Source organism: Mizuhopecten yessoensis, unplaced genomic scaffold (genome assembly GCF_002113885.1).
Source record: "Mizuhopecten yessoensis strain PY_sf001 unplaced genomic scaffold, ASM211388v2 scaffold3011, whole genome shotgun sequence".
Lineage (NCBI taxonomy): Eukaryota > Metazoa > Mollusca > Bivalvia > Pectinida > Pectinidae > Mizuhopecten > Mizuhopecten yessoensis.
Genome location: NW_018404831.1, coordinates 341603 through 369065, shown reverse-complemented (window position 1 = coordinate 369065; position 27463 = coordinate 341603). Strand labels below are relative to the sequence as shown.

Sequence of the window (27463 nt, the reverse complement as noted above, 5' to 3'; positions counted from 1 at the left end):
TATTTGATTGATAAACCCTCTGTGCAAGGAAGGCATTACTGGAATTAACGTGAAAGATGAGTCTGGTGATGATGATGATGATGATGATGATGATGACCAGAGTTGCAACTGATGATGATGACATTTTTAATTAAATCTTGTTATTCATGATATAATGGTGATGGTGATGACAATGATGAAACGATGACGAAAATGACATCCGTTATTGTTTTTAATCTTGTAAGACTATAGTAATGATAATGATGAAAGCAATATTTGATTTGAAACTTGTTTACAGTGATAATTATGATCTTAATGACAACAATGATGATGACAATGATGGCGATGATGATGATGATGATGATGATGATGATGATGACGACAAAGTTAATGATGATGATTATGATTATGATGATAATGTCTGACAACGATGATGATGATGATGATGATGATGATGATGATGATGATGATGATAAAACCAACATTCTAAATTTGTTTGAATCATGTTTATCTATAATAATGATGGCATGTATGATTTGATTGATTCATTATTGTCTATGTTGACAATGATGACAATATTTGTAACTGGTTTTAATCATGTTTATTTATCAAACCTGGGCTACGTACCTTGTAGAAAGACAGGCATGCTATGTCTTTTCATAATCATATATGAATTACTTATTGTTTGGTCCCAAATTTCGGATTTGATAAGAGTTTAAAATCGTTGTTAATCAAAAGAGTAAAACACTTAATGTCAGAGAAGTGTTCCTTTTTGGGAAGTTCCTATGAAATTTTAAGCTTTTGACATATAGCTCTAATCTTCCAATAGTTTGTATCTAATAATCAGCCTCTCACAATCCTCCCCATATATATTGGATCATTTGTTGACAAAACGCAGATGAATATTCATACCTGTTATGTTTATGCCAGTGTACATGCAAAACTGGCAACAGTAGGGCTGATTTACTGTCCCTCCAAAGATGATAACACAAATCTTCAAAAGATTGACAGGGTAATTTATATATGATCCATCAAATTTTGGATGAAAGCAGAGGAGGTTTGATTGTCATCTCCGTTGACTAATAGCAACACTGCACCGAGATATTTACAATTTCTTATGGTGATTATGAGGGAAACTGCAGAAGGACATGTCACTTAGAATGATTGCGATCAATGTTCCTTTGATATTTCCACAGACAAAATTTTGATAATTCATCTGTATGTCGGTGATACAAACCCAATGTTGATAGGCTCAACACTAGTATCACGTGACGCAAATAATTACAACTTATGTCACAAAAAAAATCTTTCTTGCTTGATTGAAAGCCTTTTATTTTGAACATGAAGTCGTCTGCGAAACCTGGCCATTTTTAGCTGCCAATTTTTGTATAATGTAGATCTGTATCATAGGTCTCTAGCTTGTTATGTCGGCTTTAATGTCTTTCGCCTCATTTTGGCAGTGAAAATTTCTGATTTCACTGTCACAGAACATAGGAATTTCTGATAATTAGTTGATGTCCTTGATTTTGTGATCCTTGTGCATCTAAGGGAGGTAATTGTGTCCCTGGATATTTATCATAATGTGATGGATAATTCTCACGGGATTAAGGTACGTACAGATAAAAAAATTATCAATTGTTTAAAATTTTGTTGTTCATAACATGAATTTAAGAACATTTTGAATTTGACTCCTTCGTTACATTTTAGTAAATTTACTACATCTTCGCTGGAATGTAGACTGGAGCTCATAGGTCGGCCATCTTGGAATGCAGCTGTGTTGAATTATTTAGTATGAGGTATATATGGTTGTGGTATTGTTTTCAACGGTACCAAAAATCGTACCTGAAACTGTCATATTTTTGAAAGCAAAGAAAATTAACTTCAATTGTTAATTAGTTGGGTTTTTTAAGTCATGGCTGCAACAGTCTTTACATTCCCGATTCCACCTAAGGGCTAATGTCATTAGGTGCAGCATTTAGCTGAAACAATTCTGAAGAAGCTTAAGTTTCAATTTCGTAAAATAATTTCTTGCAAGGAATTTTATAATAACATATTATATTTATTTTAATAATTCAAAATATCTTTTAAGTAGCTGATGTGGGGAAATTATCAATATTTATAACTAACCATATTCTGACACGATAAATTAAAATTTTCAATGAAGAATTCAAAGCAGAAATAATATTTAATTGACATGTTTGTATAATCTTGTAACTGTCACATTTCTGATATTTACCTGACTCAAAATAATAATCTTTAAATTTCTGAATAATTTCTATGGCATCTTTTTGATTTCACAAATATGTTATGCTAATGTTTACTCAAACATTTACATTTAATGGGATGTATTTCTGTTAAGTTACGAAACACAGATGAAAGTCTAGAATTAATGCAAATGAAAATATCTAACGTACAAGACATCTCCGCTGTACCAGGAATCTAATGTAGACGATTTCTAACAGATTATTTGAATGATGGAGGAGGTGAAGATATCTTTGCCAATGCTCTAAGTTCAGGATATAAATAGGTGCTTTCTCAATTACTTTGTTTAAACCTATTCTAAATAACTTGAGTACTAGGGCTGAAATGATTCAATGAGTGGTATCATATCATGATACTTTCTTGTGCATCACATCAACTTGTTTTGTTTGACAGTATCAATACATAAATAATACAGAAATTATCAATATTTTTTTTTATTTATTAAACTCTGAAAATGTGTAGTAACTATTTTTGAATCCTTCAGTAAAGATGTGGTCCTTATGCAGTCATACCCAAAAGTACTAAAATCATACAAAAGTACTGCCGAATACTCTGACAAAACTCGGTAAAATCCTGCACTCTGTCATTATAAAGTTGACTTTTTAAGCATATAACTATGTGCATCGTGATACATATCATATTGTAAGCATTTGTACTGCGATATGTGACCGCAATAAGTATGGTATTGTATCTTGAGGTTTTGTATAATTTCAGCTGGTTCTAATACATTGGTAAACATATTCCAAATACATGTAATTCTAATATAGTATAAAAAAATATTGTCAGAAACTCTCGTACTGGGTAAATAATCGCTAACTAACTCTAATATGTAATAAATAACTTTTAAATAGCTTTAATACAGAATAAACATATTCTAAATAAATCATGTACCGGATAAACGACTTGTAAATTACCCTAATGCATGGGCTAACATATTTTTAAGCATTAAAGAAGTGCAATATTTTTATTGAATAGCTTGTTTTCCTTTCCTATCATTTCAAATTAATTATTTTTTAAACAGAAGTGTACTTATGTACATTGTTTTTGATTTTGATCAATTATGATTAAGGGAAATCTTCATGCCAAATATTGTTGATTTTATCACAGGTTTCTGCTTCTATTTTTGGAATTAGTTTTATAACTAAAAATAGTGAAGAGAATTCATGTATTATGTAATTAAGCATATTGTTTCTTGATGTTCCTTGATATTTTCATTTCATTTAAAAGAAAAATGAATAATCTTTTTCTTCCTATTTCTGCTAATATCTTTTTAAGCATTAGAAGTAAAATATTAAACACCAGCATGCCATGATTTTCTCATGGCTATTAATTTCTTAAAAAATGCTTTTTATATATTTTCTTAACATATAATAGCTTTAAAATATTATCTGTTTTACAATATAAGAAATATGTCAAATAGAACATGAGGTTAACAAAATGACCTGTTTCCATTTTCATGTTTGACTTACTGAGGAAGTGATACAACACATAGGCACCATGTAAAATCATTAAAGGAATTCTTATATTTACTTATAACTTCTAGTATTTTTAATGTTTTTATGAATAGTTATATTGGTAAAGTAATAATGATATTATTATATTTGAAATTGATTGAAAAATTCTGTGACCGCATATTATGCTCATTTATCATGGATACACTTTTGATAATTGAATTATTTAAATTTTAGGTAAATAATATAAATGCATCACCTGTCTGTATTGTACTGGATATGTGTATAAACTTCATCCTGAAAACGTAGTTTATTTTCAATTCTTCAGACTTGCATTTATTTCTTTTGAGTTAGACTAATAAAACAAATTAGACAAAAACATTTTGCTGTCAATAAAAAAAATGAATTAACACCTCTCTCACTTTATACTTGATTTCTTATAGAGGAAATAAAGTCTTCACTTTTAAATTTACTTATGTTTGTGATACAACACTGTCATGATAAGGATGAATCTATTACCATAAAACTTTTACAGAGATAGAACACAACAGGGGACATGTTGTTGTTAAATGTTAAAAGCTTTGTATAAAATTGTAAAACATTTAATATAAATATTACTGAGTGCCTAAAACCATCAACTAAGAAAACAGGTGTAAATGTAACCCAGGCAATATTTAATGCTGGTAATACAACTTTATGAAAACTCATAAGGTTTGAAAGTGTGAATAACTGACATTTTTATGTTTCTGTATTTAAGTATTTGTTGTAAAATTTGTAAATTTGTAAATTTTATTTTTAAAGTAATATGTTCACTCTATATAAATTATTCTATACAAATAAGAAAATATTTGCTTATAATTATTTTCACATTCATTTAATTTTCTTAGTTTTCTAAACTTTAATGTGCTGTAGATTGTGCGAGTAAAGGTGTTTTTGGAGTAATTCAAACATTTATTAAATATTTTACATTTAAGTTAAAATTGAATTTAAATTATTGTTTTTAATAGAGATAGATATAAACACATTACTAATATATCGAATGTTTATTTGAGTGGTGTTTGAATAAACAACCAAGAATTTATATATTTTAATAACCTCAAATCCTTGGTTAACACCCTTCGGTTTGTTTTGCCTTTAAAGTTTACTTAGCAAGTTGTACTAGGTGTTAAAACTTTCATGATATATATTAACATTTTACTAAGTGAAGTTGTCTTTTATTTAGTTATTTCATGCTCCTAACCTCAGTTTGTGAAATTCTTGGAATATCAAATCTGTGTTGTTAAAATCAGGTCATTGAATGGCAATTATGATCACCTGACAAAATAGTGTTACAGTCTCAGTCTCTCAGCAATTACAGGACTCGGTCTCTCAACAATGACAGGACTCGGTCTCTCAGCAATGACAGGACTCGGTCTCTCAGCAATGACAGGACTCGGTCTCTCAACAATGACAGGACTCGGTCTCTCAGCAATGACAGGACTCGGTCTCTCAACAATGACAGGACTCGGAGCAAATATGAAGAAAAATAATTTATAACTATTTGCATAATCTGAGGTATCAGAGTGGTATAATAGAGTCCAGGGACATGGTCAATGGCAATTACATAATAAATTATCATTACATTATCAAATTCTGTTACTGTAATTTGTTATTGTTTCAACTGAAGTTAAATGCCATTTTACAATATTTTGGTATCTAAACATGACCACTGATCACTGAAGAAGTCTTGCTTGTATATTATAAAGGTGTATTTGTTTTCTCTCAGCTACACATTTCTATTATTTTATCTTAATGTTTGAACAATGAATAATTTGTTTCAAATAACGTGCATGGAGTACATTTTTCGAACTTGTTTTTGAACATTGTGCCCCTTGCAGTTTAAATAGAAAAATGCGTATCCCAACCTGATTTTGTTGAAAAATGAAACAGATAGGGTTCAAATACAATACATGTGATGTCTTAAAGTCACTGAATGGGAGAGTATCAGAGCGGGTAGTGCACTTGTCTTACACCTACAGGGTTGAGGTTGGAATCCCTAAATGGACCTGTAAGTGTACGGGGTCACCTGTCTGACCACACAGGTTTTATTGGGGTACTCCAGGTTCATCCCACATCAATAACAACTGAACACTACCATCCAGGCCAGCATGACGGTGATTAATACTTGTTGACAAAACTTGTCCCATAATTGTTGTAAAATATTTAAAATTTAATTTTAAAAAAGTGGACGCCATCATAAAAATCACCCGAGAAGCTCTGTATATGTCAGCATGCCATCTTAATAGTAATTGGTCAATCAAAATTTTCTGGACAGGATTTATGATGTAATGTTGTTTAACCCTTTCACTGCTGTAGACCATAATGAACTCATCCAGATCAATGCACGGGAGCGTCTACTAAAATTGCATAGGGGTGAAAGGGCTAACCATCATTATACTAGGTTTAGACTTGGGTTGGAAAATTTCTATATCAAAACCTCAAGGTAGGGGAAGATTCAATTATTGAATATCATTCCTTGTCAAACAGTTCTAATCATCTGCTATCAAAACAGCCTTGTACTTTTTGGGAAAAGATCTTGCAAGTATCCTTAACATAAACAATACAGAATCAACATGGAAACCATCTTGAAAGATATTTTGAACACAAATATTTGGATGTTTCAGTTAGTTCAAAGTGAATATATTTGGGTACTTGAGACGGTTGGTATTTGATTTGTTGAGTGTGGACATTGGGTTGGGTGAGTGTGGTTATTGGGTTTGGTGAGTGTGGATATCATGTTTGGTGAGTGTGGATATTGGGTTTGGTGAGTGGGTAACAGGTGTGGATATTGGGTTTGGTGAGTGGGTAACAGGTGTGGATAATGGGTTTGGTGAGTGGGTAACAGGTTTGGTGAGTGGGTAACAGGTTTGGTGAGTGTGGATATCAGGTTTGGTGAGTGGGTAACAGGTGTGGATATTGGGTTTGGTGAGTGGGTAACAGGTGTGGATAATGGGTTTGGTGAGTGGGTAACAGGTTTGGTGAGTGGGTAACAGGTTTGGTGAGTGTGGATATCAGGTTTGGTGAGTGGGTAACAGGTGTGGATATTGGGTTTGGTGAGTGGGTAACAGGTGTGGATAATGGGTTTGGTGAGTGGGTAACAGGTTTGGTGAGTGGGTAACAGGTTTGGTGAGTGTGGATATCAGGTTTGGTGAGTGGGTAACAGGTGTGGATATTGGGTTTGGTGAGTGGGTAACAGGTGTGGTGAGTGTGGATATCAGGTTTGGTGATTTTGGTTATCAGGTTTGGTGAATGTGGATAGCAAGTTTGTTGAGTGTGGATATTGGGTTTGGTCAATCGAGGGTGTCCTAAGTACATCAATAGTTGAGCATCTGTAATTATATTACTGTATTGGCTTTGGCCTCTGATTGGCTGAGACATTAAAAATTGAATTGTCAAACACAGGAAGGGAGGTTAAGGTATTAGTATGCCTATGGCTTACTATTCTGTTTAATACTTTATTAAATTTCTGCCGGTTTTAGCAGATTTAATTTATTTTTCTCTCATTTGATATTGATGCAGTTCAACATAGAAATGACCAGGTATGCTTTTCAGGCCTCTGAGCCTCTTGTCGCAGTCTTAGGAATTGTCAAACTATCTAAGATTGATAAACAAAATTAACATCAGGTAAGATGTATTTTCTTATAGGAAGACACTAATAGGATGTGTTAAACACTGATGAAATGAGAAAGTACTACTTAATTTTCCAAGAACAATTTTGCTACATTTTCTTTTAAATATTACATAATTATAGAATAATGACATGTTTAACTCTCCTTTGAAATAAAATAATTTGGGTATCTAATGTATAAAATTGAAATAACAAAAAGTCCTCAGAAATTGTTTATTTTTATACAAGAGTAACTACGTGTAAACAGGTTTTATAGCTTGTTATGTAAAACACCTTAAGTGGGATTCATAAATATTAATTTCACCTGTTTGTATAACTGGCTTCTAAAGTGAATGAGGTAACAGTCTGTTAATAATTAAGACTTTAACAAGGTTTGTTTCTAATCAATTTGCCAGATGTAAAGCGAACATCCACATTTCTTAAAGATTTAAAGACAACATAATCATAGAGGTTTTCAAAAGAATATGCTGTGTAAAAATTCTTTTTACAAATATGATTATTATGAAATAATTACAATAACTAATAATTAATAAATCAAATTTAAAAAGTATTATTGTAATTAAATATCCTGATAATTTCTACCATTACTAATAAAATAAATTATAATTAAAAACTCATGATCACTATGAAAGACCCTTTTGCCTGTGTGGGGTTGAAGATATCGTTAATGAATAAATGTTTGATTTAAAGACACAGTTGTTTCATATGTTATTCCTAATTTAAAACATTTAAAACCTGCATTTTAAGTTTGTCATTAGTCAATGTCATAGTGCATTTTATGTCTACATATTCAGACGTGTTTCAAATGAGCTTGATATGGAACTACAGGGCAAGGAACTAATGCCACAGTCTGCTAGTCGATCGAGACTTGTAGATTTCATCAAGAACTAGTGAATCACCTTTGGACTTGTAAAAATTATGTTAAACATCATATAAATACAAAGAATAATTTCCAAAATCTGCTTAAAAATACAGAAACATTGTATATTATTTATTGTCAAAATTTTCTAAGATTCACAATATTTATAAAGCAATGGGAAGGTTTTAAGTCCCATATAGTGAATTCCATGTTTTATTTTACACTTACGGTGTTACCGTCAGGATATCCTGGGACTAGCTATATTGACATTGGACTAGTAAATAATCAATTACCAGTCCGGTGTAACCAGTCCTGTGTACAGTCCTGTGTAACCAGTCCTGTGGAACCAGTCCTGGGTACAGTCCTGTGTAACCAGTCCCGTGTAACCAGTCCTGTGTAACCAGTCTTGTGTAACCCGTCCTGTGTACAGTCCTGTGTAACCAGTCCTGCGTACAGTCCCGTGTAACCAGTCCTGTGTAACCAGTCCCGTGTAACCAGTCCTGTGTACCCAGTCCTGTGTAACCAGTCCTGTGTACAGTCTTGTGTAACCAGTCCTGTGTAACCAGTCCTGTGTACAATCCTGTGTACAGTCCCGTGTAACCAGTCCCGTGTATCCAGTCCTGTGTACAGTCCCGTGTAACCAGTCCTGTGTAAACAGTCCTGTGTAACCAGTCCTGTGTACAGTCCCGTGTACAGTCCTGTGTACAGTCCCATGTAACTAGTCCTGTGTAACCAGTCCTGTGTAACCAGTCCCGTGTAACCAGTCCCGTGTAACAAGTCCTGTGTACAGTCCTGTGTACAGTCCTGTGGAACCAGTCCTGTGTAACCAGTCCTGTGTACAATCCTGTGTAACCAGTCCCGTGTAACCAGTCCCGTTTAACCAGTCCTGTGTCCAGTCCTGTGTACAGTCCCATGTAACCAGTCCTGTGTACAGTCCTGTGTAACCAGTCCTTTGTAACCAGTCCTGTGTACAATCCTGTGTACAGTCCCGTGTAACCAGTCCCGTGTAGCCAGTCCTGTGTCCAGTCCTGTGTCCCCAGTCCTGTGTACAGTCCTGTGTACAGTCCCTTGTAGCCAGTCCCGTGTAACCAGTCCCGTGTAACCAGTCCCGTGTAACAAGTCCTGTGTACAGTCCTGTGTAGCCAGTCCAGTGTACAGTCCTGTGTAACCAGTCCTGTGTAACCAGTCCCGTGTAACCAGTCCCGTGTACAGTCCTGTGTAACCAGTCCTGTGTACAGTACTGTGTAACCAGTCCTGTGTACAGTCCTGTGTACAGTCCTGTGGAACCAGTCCTGTGTAACCAGTCCTGTGTACAGTCTTGTGTAACCAGTCCTGTGTAACCAGTCCTGTGTCCAGTCCTGTGTAACCAGTCCTGTGTAACCAGTCCTGTTTAACCAGTCCTGTGTACAGTCCTGTGTAACCCGTCCTGTGTACAGTCCTGTGTACAGTCCCGTGTAACCAGACCCGTGTAAACAGTCCCGTGTAACCAGTCCTGTGTACCCAGTCCTGTGTAACCAGTCCTGTGTACAGTACTGTGTAACCAGTCCTGTGTACAGTCCTGTGTCCAGTCCTGTGTACAGTCCTGTGTAACCAGTTCCTTGTAACCAGTCCTGTGTACAGTCCTGTGTAAACAGTCCTGTGTAACCAGTCCTGTGTACAGTCCTCTGTAACCAGTCCTGTGTACAGTCCTGTGTACAGTCCGGTGTACAGTCCTGTGTACAGTCCCGTGTAACCAGACCCGTGTAAACAGTCCCGTGTAACCAGTCCTGTGTAAACAGTCCTGTGTAACCAGTCCTGTGTACAGTACTGTGTAACCAGTCCTGTGTACAGTCCTGTGTCCAGTCCTGTGTACAGTCCTGTGTAACCAGTTCCGTGTAACCAGTCCTGTGTACAGTCCTGTGTACAGTCCGGTGTACAGTCCTGTGTACAGTCCCGTGTAACCAGTCTTGTGTACAGTCCTGTGTAACCAGTCCTGTGTAGCCAGTCCTGTGTACAGTCCCGTGTAACCAGTCCCGTGTAGCCAGTCAGGATATCCTGGGACTAGCTATATTGACATTGGACTAGAAAATAAACAATTACCAGTCCGGTGTAACCAGTCCTGTGTACAGTCCTGTGTAACCAGTCCCGTGTAACCAGTCCCGTTTAACCAGTCCTGTGTCCAGTCCTGTGTACAGTCCCGTGTAACCAGTCCTGTGTACAGTCCTGTGTAACCAGTCCTGTGTAACCAGTCCTGTGTACAATCCTGTGTACAGTCCCGTGTAACCAGTCCCGTGTAGCCAGTCCTGTGTACAGTCCTGTGTAACCAGTCCTGTGTACAGTCCTGTGTAACTAGTCCCGTGGACTGCCAAGTAAGCATAGTTTGAGTCTAACTATGAAAGGCCATTGCAAGATGAGAAATCTTTTTGTGAGATGAGGTAAAAACGAAAACAGTTAGTAACAGCCTTAACTAGTTTTATGTATAATACAATAAATTAGTACATAATTAATGACATCATGTTAAATATTTTGTTCTTCATCAATAAATATCTTTCTTAAAAGAAAACATATTTAAAGTGACATTTATAATGAGTGAAATATTTAACAAGTGTTGGTGATTATATAAAAAACTGTCTATTGTATTTGTAGATCATTCTATGAAATTGATGCATGCAGATAAATTTTAAACATGTTTAAGTCGGTGTGTTATTATTGATGAACATAATTGAGTTATGGATATTACTTCAAGACCATTTTGAGTTAAGTCTTTGAAAAGTCTTTAAGTCTGTGGATAGGAATATAGCTTATCTTATGTATTGCAAGTTAATTAGAATTTCAAAATTTGACAAAACAATTACTTTTTCGCAGAATAATTTCCATATTAATAATTCAGTAGATACAAATACCCAGAATTTCATGTTACAATTTAGGAAGCATGTACATAAATGGCAGATTGATTTAAAAAATTCATTTTAATTAATTTCATAAATTGTCTAAATATGGTAACAAATAGTTGAATTTCTATCCAAAAAGGTTTTCAACCTACCTTTCTCACCTGCTAAACCTCTCTATATTTCCAGTTAACTGAAATATCAATGACCTTAATATACATATATATATATACGCTAATGTGTTTAAAATGACCTTTTGACCTTTTAGAAAGTTGATGTAGTATGTATGCATTTAAACCGACATTTTGACCTAAGGTATATTGTATACCTGGGCAGGTATTTTGTAATGGGGTGCATTCTCAAAACTAGGTACATGACTGCATTGCCAGTTTTCTGACATACCTCAAACATACATAAATCATCCCTGAAGTATCTGGCTTTTTTAAAGGCGGTTTGATGTACTGCTGGTGATACTGCGTAAAAGTCCCTTTATCTGCAATAGCTTTTTATTACCTTCACTTTTTAAGATAAGTACTTTATATTTGCATTTGTATGATGGCAATAACTCATTTTAAAGTACTTCATTGTGAGGCGAAAAATTTAAATCTTTTAAAATTTTATGTGCTGTATATGCGTTGAAATTGTGCGGTTTTTCACACATATTTCTTGTGGGTAATGGTAGTATTAAAAGTTGAAAAATTTCAAAAATGAAAAGTGAAAGTTGTGAGATTATTTTATAGTTTTTGTAAGTCTGCCTCAAGTTACGTGTTTTGCTATAAGTATGTGCATATTTTGATAATTTTCTGCTGTTAATAAAAAAGCAATTCAATTCAATTTCAAATTATTTGAAGAGGACTATACTGACTTTATTTGCAGAAGTAGATGAACTAGATTTTATTAAAATAGTTTGCACTTGAAATGAATGATAGATATATATAATATTAAATTGTTACTGTTAGTGTGAGGTATACCATTATTGTTTTATCTTTTTATGGTGAGGGAACCTCTTTAGCTGTTTATTCAGACAAGTTAAAATTCATTGGAGAAATTAAGAAATGTTTAAATAATATAAATATCAATCCATCTTTATGAAAGTATTTCAATGAAAATGTATTTGTTGAATTTCCTTTAGTTTATTGAATAAATAAATTCAATTTACGTGCATGAATCTAATATGGTTGAAAGCAACCGCATTTGCTGGGTTTACTAAGGTCTGATATCTATAATAATCGTTTATTCTGAATTGCCAGTTGTGATACATAAAATTATATCCTTAAAAAGAAAGATTTCTTGAAGGAACATATTAAAATCAATTAGTTATTAATTTCATTTAACCCTTTCACCACTGTAGACCATAATGGACTCATCCAGATCAATGCATGGAAGAGTCTACTAAAGTTACATAGGGGTGAAAGGGTATACAGGTATTTCTAAATCTAATTTGAATTTTAGTATCATATAAGTATCATTCATTCTAAAAATATTCCTAATGTAAATGTTCATTCAGTTTGCTGATATAGCTGACTTTTAATGAAAACAATAACATTAATTTTTACTAAATTTAACGTGAATGTTAAAAAAAATCAGACAAGTAATTACAATTATTACTAAATTTTAATGTAAATATGAAAATTGTTTAAGTAATATTTCAGTTCACAAATATTATTTAGTTCTAATATAAATATTAAAATTGTAAAATTCACGTTCCAGTTTACATATGCAAAAATTAATATTTTGATACTATTTAAGTATTTGTATTTAATTGAGTAAATCTTGCTGTACAATTCCCTGACCTGTAGTTTTATGACAAAAAGTATGTCGTCTCAAAATTATTTTACCTAACATGAAAATACATTTATAGTAACATATAAAAAGAAAAAAATCAGTGTCTTTCTTATTTTGATTTAAAAAATGAAATGTAGTTTTTGTGAAACAGTGGCAGTTTACTTGTGTCAGTTATATCAATTTAATATGTTGCAAATTTAAGATAATAAATACAGTAAAATACAGTCAAAATCTTTCAACCTATTCATCAATTTAAAAAACAACAAAATTTTGTTGAAGGAAATGATGTATTGGAAATCAATATTGCTGTTGAATTGTATCTAGTATCCATGCTTCAAAAATATAAATTTTCAAATGCTTAATTCATTACATATTCTAAAAAAAGAAAAAATCACCAATAAAATGCTAGTAAAGTTTATGAATCAAACCAATGACAGTGTTTGTAAGCTGTATACTACAAAGAAATATGGATTTTAGGTTTTCTTTGACTTTCAAACTGAAAGCTTTAGAAATAAATGAATTTAAAATTGGCAGGATGAGCCGTGTCGGAGTTGGTTCTGTGATAGCTGGCTAGCTCTGCCATACTTCCCGTGTATGTGTGTGTAACCTGAGAGGGGTACAACAAACCATGTGTTACACTGGTGTGGGACCCACTACGATCTACACACCCTAGTCCACCAAAAAACATCCCCATCATGTGTGGGTTACTTACAATGGAGGGGCCTAGCACATGCTGATTTACTATCCCAGACTCCAGGAAAGACAACAGGATCCCAAGGTCCATCTCTGTGTTCAAAGTTTGTTGTTGAAAACTGGATATTTGCCCATGAATGGATGTGTAGTGGAGTGCAGTCTGTTGCAGTGTTCTTATTGTTAAATTACAGGTAAGTGTTGTTTGTTGTATGGAGGGGGAGGGGTGTAATTCAGAGATGTACACGGGTTTACTGTGTACAGCTGATTGGTGTCGGTAGTGTAAACATCAGTAATAAGTATGATGTAGGGTATAGGTCACAGAGGTGGGAAAGGAGGAGGGGGGCAGAAGGTTTACGTCGGAGCAGCGGAGGTGTTACAGGGTACAGAAAGGTTCAGGAATGGTATAAATAGTTTTGGGGGTTACAAGAGTTTGAATACTATGGGGTTAGAGGGGGTAGCATGAACGGGATAAGGTTGAGAGGGGTCAGGTAGGGTCAAAAGGGTCTAAGGACGAGTACAGAGGAGTTGAGAAAAAGTTAAGACAAACTGAATAAAATTTAGAGGGGTTAAGGAAGGGTATTAGGTTCAGAGGGGTTGAAGAGGGGTACAGAGGAGACAGTTGGTTGGTGAGTACAAATATGTTGGAAATTGGGCTGTGTACATAGAGGTTTAAGTGGGAAACATTTAGGGTTAAAGTGGTTAAAAGGAATCAAGTAAGGTTTAGAAAGGTTGCATGGGTATGGTGGGGTTGAGGAGGGGTCAGATAGAAACAAGACTGATAGGAAAGGGTTGGGTAGGGAGGGGTCAGGGAGGGGTACAGATAGGAATGAGATTGAAGGAGGATATGAGACTGGTTTCTCTGGGTTGGGTACGGAGGGATCGAGGAGGGGTACAGACAGGAACGAGACTGATAGAGAAGGGTTTGTTAGGGAGGGGTCAGGTAGGGTATAGATAGCAACAAGACTGATAGGAAAGGGTTGGGTACAGAGGGGAATCTGGGGAGGGGTACAGATACTGTAGGAACGAGACAGATAGAGAAGGGTTGGTAAGGGAGGGGCACAGATAGGAATGAGATTGAATGAGAATATGAGACTGGTAGAGAAAGGTTGGGTACGGAGGGATCGAGGAGAGGTACAGATAGCAACAAGACTGATAGAGAAGGGTTGGGTACAGAGGGATCGAGGAGGGGTACAGATAGCAACAAGACTGATAGAGAAGGGTTTGTTAGGGAGGGGTCAGGTAGGGTACAGATAGCAACAAGACTGATAGAGAAGGGTCAGGTAGGGTACAGATAGCAACAAGACTGATAGAGAAGGGTCAGGTAGGGTACAGATATCAACAAGACTGATAGAGAAGGGTTGCAGAGGAAATAATACAGAGAGAGTAGTAACTAATGTTCCTGCGGAAATGGAATGGCATGCTTTTTTTACTGAATGAAGTTTTGGTTGATGTCTTTTACTTTACTGTAAAAGAGAAGGATGGAGTGGCCTATGTGTAACTCAGGTGGGTTAATGGGTGCAATATTTCTATGTGTTTACATTGAGTCCTGTATTGTGCCATGAACTCTGGTCTACTAAACAGTATTTACATGTGTTCGTAGCGACACAACAAGTGAATGACATGTAGATTTGACAGCATTTTGTGGTGACATCAGATGACAATGTAAATTGTGGAGGGGGCTGGGAAGTGATGGGAAATACTCTCTAATATAACCACCACAATACTGCACCTTAATAAATATGTACCTCACCTATAACACACCAATAGTTGTATATACTACAGTCCCCTCCCTGAGGGGGTATATATAACCTAAGTGTTAGCATGCAAGCTCAGCTAAGTCCATCCACCCGCAGAAGTCATAAAAGCTTAATGTTAACCCACCTGAATGGAAGGTGAAGGTTTGAAATGATATCCACTTGAATGAGACTTATAGGCGTAGTGTATGTCCACCTACAGTGGAATTAAAGGCTTAGTGTATGTCCACTTACTAGGGAAGGTTAGGCTTAGTGTATGTCCACTTACTAGGGAAGATTAGGCTTAGTGTATGTCAACATACTGGGGGGAGTATAGGCTTAGTGTATGTCCACTTACTAGGGAAGATTAGGCTTAGTGTATGTCAACATACTGGGGGGAGTATAGGCTTAGTGTATGTCAAATTACTGGGGGGAGTATAGGCTTAGTGTATGTCCACTTACAGGGGAAGTATAGGCTTAGTGTATGTCCACTTACAGGGGAAGTATAGGCTTAGTGTATGTCCACTTACAGGGGAAATATAGGCTTAGTGTATGTCAACTTACAGGGGAAGTATAGGCTTAGTGTATGTCAAATTACTGGGGAGAGTATAGGCTTAGTGTATGTCAAATTACTGGGGGAATATAAGCTTAGTATATGTCCACTTACAGGGGAAGTATAGGCTTAGTGTATGTCCACTTACAGGGGAAGTATAGGCTTAGTGTATGTCAAATTACTGGGGGGAGTAAAGGCTTAGTGTATGTCCACCTACAGGGGAATTAAAGACTTAGTGTATGTCAACTTACTGGGGGAAGTATAGGCTTAGTGTATGTCAAATTACTGGGGGGGAGTAAAGGCTTAGTGAATTTCCACTTACAGGGGTGTATGTCAAATTACTGGGGGGAGTATAGGCTAAATGTATGTCCACTTACAGGGGAAGTATAGGCTTAGTGTATGTCTAACTCGGGGAATTAAACGCTTAGGGAATGTACACCTACAGGAGAAATAAAGGCTTAGTGTATGTCCACCTACAGGGGAACTAACAGCTTCATGTATGTATGCCTACAGGGGAATTATAGGCTTGGGGTATGTCCACCTGCAGAAAAACTAAAGGCGTAGTGTATGTCCACTAAAGGAGAACTAATTTAAAGTGTTGAGGAGAACATGTTGTTGTCTTCCTGTGAAATCTGCACTGTTGGGGAGTACAGGTTGACTTCCTGTGAGAGCTATACTGTTGGGGAGTACACATAGACTTCCTGTGAGATCTATACTGTTGGGGAGTACACATTGACTTCCTGTTAGATCTATAGTGTTGGGGAGTACACATTGACTTCCTGTGAAATCTATACTGTTGGGGAGTACAGGTTGACTTCCTGTGAGGGCTATACTGTTGGGGAGTACACATAGACTTCCTGTGAAATCTATACTGTTGGGGAGTACAGGTTGACTTCGTGTGAGAGCTTTCGTTTTGGGGAGTACACATTGACTTTCTTTGAGAGCTATGGGGTTGGGGAGTACACATTGACTTCCTGTGAGAGCTATAGTGTTGGGGAGTACAGGTTGACTTCGTGTGAGAGCTTTAGGTTTGGGGAGTACACATTGACTTTCTTTGAGAGCTATGGGGTTGGGGAGTACACATTGACTTCCTGTGAGAGCTATAGTGTTGGGGAGTACAGGTTGACTTCCTGTGAGGGCTATACTGTTGGGGAGTACACATAGACTTCCTGTGAAATCTATACTGTTGGGGAGTACACATTGTCTTCCTGTGAAATCTATACTGTTGGGGAGTACAAATTGACTTCCTGTGAAATCTATACTGTTGGGGAGTACACATTGTCTTCCTGTGAAATCTATACTGTTGGGGAGTACAAATTGACTTCCTGTGAAATCTATACTGTTGGGGAGTACACATTGACTTCCTGTGAGAGCTATAGTGTTGGGGAGTACAGGTTGACTTCGTGTGAGAGCTATAGTGTTGGGGAGTACACATTGACTTCCTGTGAGATCTATAGTGTTGGGGAGTACAGGTTGACTTCCTGTGAGGGCTATACTGTTGGGGAGTACACATAGACTTCCTGTGAGATCTATACTGTTGGGGAGTACAGGTTGACTTCCTGTGAGAGCTTTACTGTTGGGGAGTACACATAGACTTCCTGTGAGATCAATACTGTTGGGGAGTACACATTGACTTCCTGTTAGAGCTATAGTGTTGGGGAGTGCACATTGACTTCCTGTTAGATCTATACTGTTGGGGAGTACACATTGACTTCCTGTGAGATCTATACTGTTGGGGAGTACACATTGACTTCCTGTTAGATCTTTACTGTTGGGGAGTACACATTGACTTCCTGTGAAATCTATACTGTTGGGGAGTACAGGTTGACTTCCTGTGAGGGCTATACTGTTGGGGAGTACACATAGACTTCCTGTGAAATCTATACTGTTGGGGAGTACAGGTTGACTTCGTGTGAGAGCTTTCGTTTTGGGGAGTACACATTGACTTTCTTTGAGAGCTATGGGGTTGGGGAGTACACATTGACTTCCTGTGAGAGCTATAGTGTTGGGGAGTACAGGTTGACTTCGTGTGAGAGCTTTCGTTTTGGGGAGTACACATTGACTTTCTTTGAGAGCTATGGGGTTGGGGAGTACACATTGACTTCCTGTGAGAGCTATACTGTTGGGGAGTGCACATAGACTTCCTGTGAGATCTATACTGTTGGGGAGTACATATTGACTTCCTGTTAGATCTATACTGTTGGGGAGTACACATTGCCTTCGTGTGAGAGCTATAGTGTTGGGGAGTACAGGTTGACTTCCTGTGAGAGTTATAGTGTTGGGGAGTACAGGTTGACTTCGTGTGAGAGCTTTAGTTTTGGGGAGTACACATTGACTTTCTTTGAGAGCTATGGTGTTGGGGAGTACACATTGACTTCCTGTGAGATCTATAGTGTTGGGGAGTACAGGTTGACTTCCTGTGAGAGCTATAGTATTGGGGAGTACAGGTTGACTTCCTGTGAGAGTCATCATGTTGGGGAGTACATGTTGTCTTCCTGTGAGAGCTATAGTGTTCGGGAGTACATGTTGACTTCCTTTGAGAGCCATAGTGTTGGGGAGTACATGTTGTCTTCCTGTGAGAGCCATCATGTTGGGGAGTACATGTTGACTTCCTTTGAGAGCTATAGTGTTGGGGAGTACATGTTGACTTCCTTTGAGAAGTACCATGTTGGGGAGTACATGTATGATGTTGACTTACTGTGAGAAGTACCATGTTGGGGAGTATATGTTGACTTCCTTTGAGAAGTATCATGTTGGGGAGTACAGGTTGACTTACTGTGAGAAGTACCATGTTGGGGAGTACAGGTTGACGTACTGTGAGAGCCATCATGTTGGGGAGTACAGGTTGACTTCCTGTGAGAAGTATCATGTTGGGGAGTACAGGTTGACTTACTGTGAGAAGTACCATGTTGGGGAGTACATGTTGACCTACTGTGAGAAGTATCATGTTGGGGAGTACAGGTTGTCTTCCTGTGAGAGCTACCATGTTGAAGAGTATACATTGACTTTCTGTGAGAGATCGTGTTGGGGAGTATACTTATGTGGTAGAGCAGCAATAACGGTTGATCTCTGACTGCTAATGGAGAGTTTAGCAGCATGGCAGTGCACACCTCTGAGTAAAACATTTGGAGTATAAACCTGTTCCCCACCGTATCTCTGATATGATGGAAATTTGTAAGGGGAGGGATCTGTGCTGGTACTACAGACAGGGAGGCTGTATCAGAGATTGGAGGGGGAATGGGGAGGGAGAAGTGCTGTTACCACAGATATAGGGAGGCTCTATCAATGAAGAGTATTGTTAGTAAGTGGATAGACAGATGGTGGAGGCGATGAAGAAGATAAATTGTCCAGTGACAATATAACAACACAAACCCTTATTTTTTGTACTTGAGGAGGAATAATATATTGTTTAGTGGGATAAAATATATATTGCAATAGTTTAACAAAGGTTATGTTTTAGAAGATACCAAATAAAAAGGAAAGCTGTTAACTGGGGAACTAGCTCTGTCAAGTTCTTGTGAAGTAGATCTTGTGTCCTTCTCTCAAACCCAAGGAAAATGTGGGGAAGTAGAAATTTCTCTGGTCTCTCCCTCAAACTCAACAAACTTTAGAAGAAGAACTATCAATCCTTTAAATTCAACAAAGTTTCCATGTCCCTAACTCATAAACCCCTGAAGACACATCTTCCATTTAAAGGTTGGAATAGTACATAATATGGAATTTCAGGGGTCCCTGTCCCACTGCACTGTGGTTTTTCATATAAAGTAACCTCCCTTTAATTTCGTTTTTTTCTAATACAAGTGTAGCACAGTTGGGCTATGTAGAATAGTTAATTGGTTAGAGCAAGTATAACAATCTGAATTCTAGGGTTCAAGTCCTGGTCTAGCCCCGCTAAACGTTTACACTCACAATGCTATTGTCAATTTTATATTATTATTATGTTTATTTCATCTTTATCATTTTTCATAAAACTTCCACAAGGTATGTTTTTGTTTCCATAATGATCTATCAATGCTATAGTCATGCTTGACAAAACAGTGTCCAGTGTATAGTGTATTGTTAGAGTACATAATGATCTATCAATGCTATAGTCATGCTTGACAAAACAGTTTCCCATGTCCAATGTTTAGTTAGAGTACATAATGATCTATCAATGCTATAGTCATGCTTGTCAAAATAGTGTCCAGTGTCCAGTGTATAGTTAGAGTACATAATGATCTATCAATGCTATAGTCATGCTTGACATAACAGTGTCCAGTGTCCAATGTATAGTTAGAGTACATAATGATCTATCAATGCTATAGTCATGCTTGACAAAACAGTGTCCAGTGTCCAGTGTATAGTTAGAGTACATGATGTACACACTGAAGCTAGAACTATCCTACACCTCAATAACCCAAGTAAACGCCTCCATTACCCTATACCTAGTAGTATTTGAATAACTAAAATTGTTAGGTTTTGACAAAACAGGTTAATTGAGTGTGGTATTTTCCACATATGTGTGTGGTGTATGTGTGTGGTTTGTGTTTGATTTGTGTTGAAGGACGGTAACAAATCTATTGTGTGTAGGTCAGCCATGTATGTCAGGATAGTTGTGGTAGGTAGGATCTCTACTCATTGTTCACACGAGTTTTAAAGTCACAATAAATTTATCATGAATTTAAATCTTGAAATCCTGTACGGTATGACAATAGTTGTAGAACCAGGTCCTTACAAACAGAGGGATCTGTCTCTGATAACAGCGGCTTTATCCTCTTATGTAATGGATGGCACAGTTCTTGTCATTCAGGTCAAAATTTATATTAATATGTAAATATAGACTAGTATAAAAAATCTTTTATAATTTTTGAGGGTGTGTAAAAAATACAGTTGTGGGATGTAGAAACTAAAACACACTCTTATATAATTTAATGGTTTTATAACAGAAAAACATACAATATGTGCTAATTTTTCATGATTTAAATTTATAAAAGATAATTTCTCCTAACTACATGACATACTGTAGAGATGAGGGAATATTGAGTGTGTGGTATCTGATGTCTATCTATTTCTGATGATCAATATGTTGACCAGCTGTGTCCTGTACCCCTGTCTGATAAACCATCAATGTCACTGCTTACTAAATGTCCAGTGCTATTTTATTCAATATATTGGAAGTGTACTCCTCCTGAATCGTTGATCATATTACAACCAAACTTGCTGTGAAGCATCCTTTGGACTAGAGATTCAAATGCCATGTAAAAGAAGAGTGTTGTCCTCTTCTATACAGACACTTACTTCGATTGAGAACTATTTGTTACTTTAAATGAGAGTAGTTTAACATAGCTTTATATCCAGCTGAACAATACAGTCCCTAGCCCTGCAGGCTTCTGTTTTCTTGCAGAATTTAATCACTCATAGATCCAACCAATGATTTTCCCTCAAGTTTTGCAGCCAAAAGTAGGCTGCTTCCCCTAGCAAAACAGTGTTCCATGTTCCTGAAATTAGGAGCATCCTCCCAATTTTCATAAAAATATCACTTGGTATTTTTCTAATTCATGTACACACAGGCTGCTGTAAAATTTATGTTGGAAAAACACCACCAACATTTGTTCTGGTCCTGAACAGATGTATTGTAGAATTATTTTGTAAAGGGGTATTTTATCAACTTTAAATAGTTAACATGGACATTATATCATTTAATTCTATATATAAAATGTACAATGCTTTTTGAATGTCTTAAAAAAACAATCAAATGTCTTATTGATAATTAGACCAAGATTTCATATGTAGAGTGTATCAAATTTTAATCAAGCCTGGTATTTGATATATAATATACATTGGCAACTAAGTTTCATAACTTATAAAGAATGTATTCATTCTGTTGTACTGCACCTTCTTAATTACAGGTCACAGATCACATATTGGGGGATGATGATTATTTCTTATCTAGTCCCAATTGCAATTTATGTATGCCTATTCCGTCTTTGCATATCGCAGTTATTTTCTCTTGTGAGCAGGTATTGATTGTTACGTCATTGGTTTGTGTGAGAAAATTACGTCGTTTACTCAAAAATTGATGACGTTACTCTCACAAACCAATGACGTAACAATCAATACCTGCTCACAAGAGAAGATAACTATACAATATGCAATGACGGAATAGAATGCAAACGATAAAACACTAAAATCTACTACATAAAATAAAACATAAATAAACAACGAAGTATTTTTTATAGAAATTAAAATGAATAATAAAATATGAAAACTAACACAAACAATAAGATATATAAACTAATGTCAAGAATGAAATATAAAAAATTACAGGAACAAGGAAATGTTATAAAAGCTAACAATGAAATATTATCAAAATGTTTTAACAACAAAATATTATAAATTATAATGCAAACAATAAAATCTCATAAAAATTAACATAAATAATAATATTTTGAAAATAACATGAATAAAAAAATATTAAAACCAAAAATGAAAAAAATCAATTAAAATTTATATAAAATTACAGGAACGATGGAATGTTAAAATATCATAAAAACTGACATGAAACATAAAATATCATAAAATTAAATACAAACAACCAAGTATGATAAAAAAAAATGCATTACCAATACATATCAATGAAAAGGTTATATATCACCAATAACATAAAAAAATTAAAAGGTTACATATCACCAATAACATATAAAATAATTAAAAGAATATATATATCACCAATAACATATAAAATAATTAAAAGGTTATATATCACCAATAACATATAAAATAATTAAAAGGTTACATATCACCAATAACATATAAAATAATTTTAATGTTAAAATTCCTTGCCCAAGCTGATAATTTAACTGCTTTTTCAAAGTGTTTTTTTTTCTGCAGATTTTAATGGTATATACAGTAAATGTCAGAAGCAGTAAGAAAAAATGATAGAACCCACCTGTGGTTAAGACCAGGGTAGCTATTTACTTCGTTTCACCATCTGTGAATCCGAGGCTTGAAAGTTTTTTTCTGGTATCTGGACTACTTTTCTTGATTAATTTATCAAGTGAGTATAACCATTCACTTAGAGATTTTAGTTCCTATGGAGAACCAAGTCTGGGTTACTTTTGAAGTCTGCATGTAATTTTGGACCTTGTTCTGGGACATCTGGTATTTCTTATCACTGTGCTCAGAAATGTAGCTAAGCAGGTTGATTATTTTAAGTAAGTATCATATAAATAAGTAAGAAGTGAAAATTATAGATTTTGTTATGTGTAACTGTTTTTAAAAGTAAAAATAACTGTTTAAGCATATAAACAACACAAATTGTGGAAATAAAGTTGGTTTAAACTTTACAGACAGACAGTCAGCCCTGAATTCTTTGTAAAAAGAAGTTGTATTCAGCGGTACTGACTGTAGTTTGATGTTCTAGCAGTGTACTGTAATCATCCTTGTCATTTCTCATTTTTCTCACATTTGTGTTTAAAATTAATAGAATTGCTAATGTTTCAATGCATAGTAGAGCTTAAACAAAACGTTTTACGGTGTTACTACATCAAATGGGATTGTAAGTACAAGTACTTGAAAAACATGCACTGTAAGAAAATGATCCCTTGCTGAAAACATCTAAAACCATAGGTTTATTTTAAATCCGAGTTTAAATCTCCTAATTAAACCAAACAGAACCGTTAAAAAGATGGGTCGGTGCACTGTATCTGTTTACAAAACAAGTTACTGGTATATTTGGTAACCTTTTGTTTCCTGGAGGTCACACACATTTAACTTAACTCTAAATTGAAGAGGTACATCTGCTGTTTTTTTAAAGAGTGGTTCTTTGTTTTGTTTTATTTATAGAGCATGCTTGTTGAACTTGATAGTTAGGGTGTTTAGTTAGGGTGTTAATCAGATGGTAGAGTTGCCTCCCTTGGTCTGAGTTTCCTGGTACCCTGAGATACGTGACAGTCTGCTGGGTTAAGTTACAGCTTTCTGTGGACAATTAGGCTTTAATGTTCACAATAAGTAACACACTGGCAGATTACTGGGCAATAAAATTTGTCATCATCAAAAGATATTTTCTAACTATAAACATTCTATAAAATGTATAGAATCAGTTTCAGTTACAGAAAAAAGTACATTTAAGATTTCTGGGGAAACAAATCTGAATGGAAGATTTCGAGGGGAATAAATCCGAACGATTGAATAATTCAGAAATCGTATTCCTTAGAATATTTTCAATTTACTAAATATTTGCATATCATGATATTTTTTTTCTGACAATTATGTTGTTCCTCCGTAAATACTTTTAACAAATCCTATATTTCAAACCCTGTGTCACTGTTGTAAATCATAGGAATAATGCAGGCATGGTTTTACTGTACTCTAAATATTCTCATGTTGTATAGATTTTGTTCTTCTTTACAATTGCACAAGTATTTTAGTAAAAACTTGACATATTGATTACATACGGTACAACACAATCTCTACTGTGTTAGTGGCCACTGTCTGGACTGATTTCTTTGATAGTGTGAGGAGTTCTGTATTTACACAGACAATATAATGATGTAACATATCAGGATTATATCATAGTTTACATTCCGTAAACAAAAGAAACAAAACATTGATAAACTGAGAGTCAGTATCTACTATAAATATTATGTAATAAAATCAGGTTAATATGTTTATGTGGGACTTAATTATGAACAGTTGGGGAAAATTCAAAGTTATAATTTAACTATTGAAAGCATTTAGACCTATCTATACAAACCACCAGCTCCTGGAAACTGAGACGAGATTATCAATATCCTGCATGTGTAAGCTAGGGGCCTATTGTTTGATGTTTTTACAGAGTTATTGCCTTTTGTGCACCATTGTAACATTGTTACTATAACAAGCCCCATAGTTGTCATACCATTTCCTGAAATCCTTGTAGGATTTACAAACGTGATATGTTGTTGTAAATAGAGCGAGTATAGATTTCACAGACTATATTTTAAGTAGGTTTTAGACACAGGGAAGACCCATGCCTACATGGGAAAGGTGATCTGAGCTAGATTTCGGTAATGATATATACTATAGTTATTGATTTGAAAAGATTTATGCCAATTTGTTATTTCCATGGTATGTAAATAATTAAATAATATCAATCTTGTCCAGAAAACTACGTGGTAATCCTGGATTATTTTGCCAGAGAAATGGCAATACCTTATAAGTGATACAATACCTTATAAGTGATACAAACAGTAAAGGTTTAAAACTTGATCATCACTACCATAATCATGTGCAGATGTGCATTTGACATTCTCTTAGTATGCTCTGATTATTTTATAAGGAAAAAATTGCAAGTGCAGGCTATCAGTACCCATGCAGTATTATTGTTAGAAATCAATAGCAAACTGCTAACAGGCAGGAGAAACGTGAATATTCTATCTAATACAAACAACACTAATGTTACAAACCTCTGATTATGAACTCGGAATCAACAAACTACCCCTCTAAAATAAGTTGTTGATCACATGTTGCATCTTTAACTGCTTTCCAGTTACAATAGCCAAGATTGCTCACGGTTCTTTTGTTCAACTTCAGGATGATAAAGGCTTGATTAAACAATTGTTATGCATTCTTTGTAATATTTCATCCAAGAATCTTTTTAGGAAAAAAGTTGAGATAAGATGTTTGGATAAGATTTTAGTTTTAAAATTCAATGTCAATGCACCCATTCACCTAAATTAAAAGGTGGGTTGTACCGAGTTTTTAGCTGGTCTTTACAGAATTTTCAGCAAATAAAAAATAAAAATTTCTTACTCCTAACATTATTCATTGCACAGAGATAATATTTTAAGTGTGTTGAAAAACACATTGATAGAAACTGGGAAAACCTTATTTATGTTCAGGCAATTTAGGTAGTAGCATTATCAAAGTCTAAAATATTTACTGCTACAAAGAAATTTGAATATCAGATTTATAAATCTGAAATAAAAATCTTAACAAAGAATCATGCTGAAGCTACATGGATAGTGGATAATAACCAGATTTCAAAGATAATTGCTTCCTGAATATTTATTTTAAAAGAAAGGTGGAATTTTTTCCTAGCAAAATCACAAAATATAGATAAATTTAATATAGCACTTGATCAGTACGGGCTGGGGTCAAAGAGGCAGGTAAGTGTTTTTATAAAAATGTCCGGATTGGTTTATGATAATTTTACATTTTTATTATACCACTATATGTGCCATTGTGATTGCAAAATGCATGAAACAGGGGTTTAATATCTAATTTGCCAAAAAAGTAAAAGAATTTAATCATAGGCTCAAAAAATATTAAATGAAAATTGAGCAGATTAAGCAGAGGTTGTTTAAATTGTATAAAATAGAATGATTAGTTGAGTTGCACACAAATAGTATAAAACAAATAATGATTGGTGTGGACATAGAGGTCATTCAGTTGTAACTTGTTACCTAATGCAGGTGTGGTAACACGGTCCAGACATAGAGGTCATTCAGGTGTAACTTTTTACCTAATGCAGGTGTGGACACATAGAGGTCATTCAGGTGTAACTTGTTACCTAATGCAGGTGTGGTAACACGCTCCAGACATAGAGGTCATTCAGGTGTAACTTGTTACCTAATGCAGGTGTGGTAACACGCTCCAGACATAGAGGCCATTCAGGAGTAACTTGTTACCTAATGCAGGTGTGGACATGGAGGGCATTCAGGTGTAACTTGTTACCTAATGCAGGTGTGGTAACACGCTCCAGACATAGAGGTCATTCAGGTGTAACTTGTTACCTAATGCAGGTGTGGACATGGAGGGCATTCAGGTGTAACTTGTTACCTAATGCAGGTGTGGTAACACGCTCCAGACATAGAGGTCCTTCAGGTGTAACTTGTTACCTAATGCAGGTGTGGTAACACGCTCCAGACATAGAGGCCATTCAGGAGTAACTTGTTACCTAATGCAGGTGTGGACATGGAGGGCATTCAGGTGTAACTTGTTACCTAATGCGGGTGTGGACATGGAGGTCATTTAGGTGTAGCTTGTTACCTAATGCAGGTGTGGACATAGAGGTCATTCAGGTGTAGCTTGTTACCTAATGCAGGTGTGGTTACACGCTCCAGACATAGAGGTCATTCAAGTGTAACTTGCTACCTAATGCAGGTGTGGTTACACGCTCCATTGTACATCGATCCAGGCTACGTTATCCGTCATGGTCTTACGATTTTGAACTTTATCTAGACACTAGATGGATCATTAGCATAATGAAGTAATTTCTACATGTAATCAACTGTATCCTGTCAATGTTTCTCGTAAAAATGTTACCCAGAACTCAAATTACCATTGTCTGAATTCTATATTAACTGTTGTCTGTGTGTAATACAGTTGTATTGTATTGATAAAAATGAAATATTTCTTAGTTTTAATGTGAGGTTACTATAGCACGTAAAAAAGATACTGATACGGTCAGATACCTGTGTTAATACTCTACAGTCAGATACCTGTGTTAATACTCTACGGTCAGATACCTGTGGTAATACTCTACGGTCAGAGACCTGTGTTAATACTCTACGGTCAGATACCTGTGGTAATACTCTACGGTCAGATACCTGTGTTAATACTCTACGGTCAGATACCTGTGGTAATACTCTAC

At 35.6% G+C, this 27463-nt stretch overlaps 1 protein-coding gene across 3 annotated transcripts in view; it reads left to right on the top strand.

Moving 5' to 3' along the window:
• The first annotated feature begins 1321 nt into the window (after window positions 1-1321).
• LOC110446821 (transcriptional activator GLI3-like) overlaps window positions 1322-27463 on the top strand; it is a 196667-nt gene continuing 170525 nt past the window's right edge. For 2 of the 3 annotated variants that reach the window (XM_021492136.1, XM_021492133.1), the window contains exon 1: window positions 1322-1588. The gene's annotated coding sequence lies outside the window, so the exon portion shown is untranslated. Of the gene's footprint in view, window positions 1589-13406; window positions 13755-27463 lie in introns of those variants that run through there. The other variant, XM_021492135.1, reaches the window with a different exon arrangement.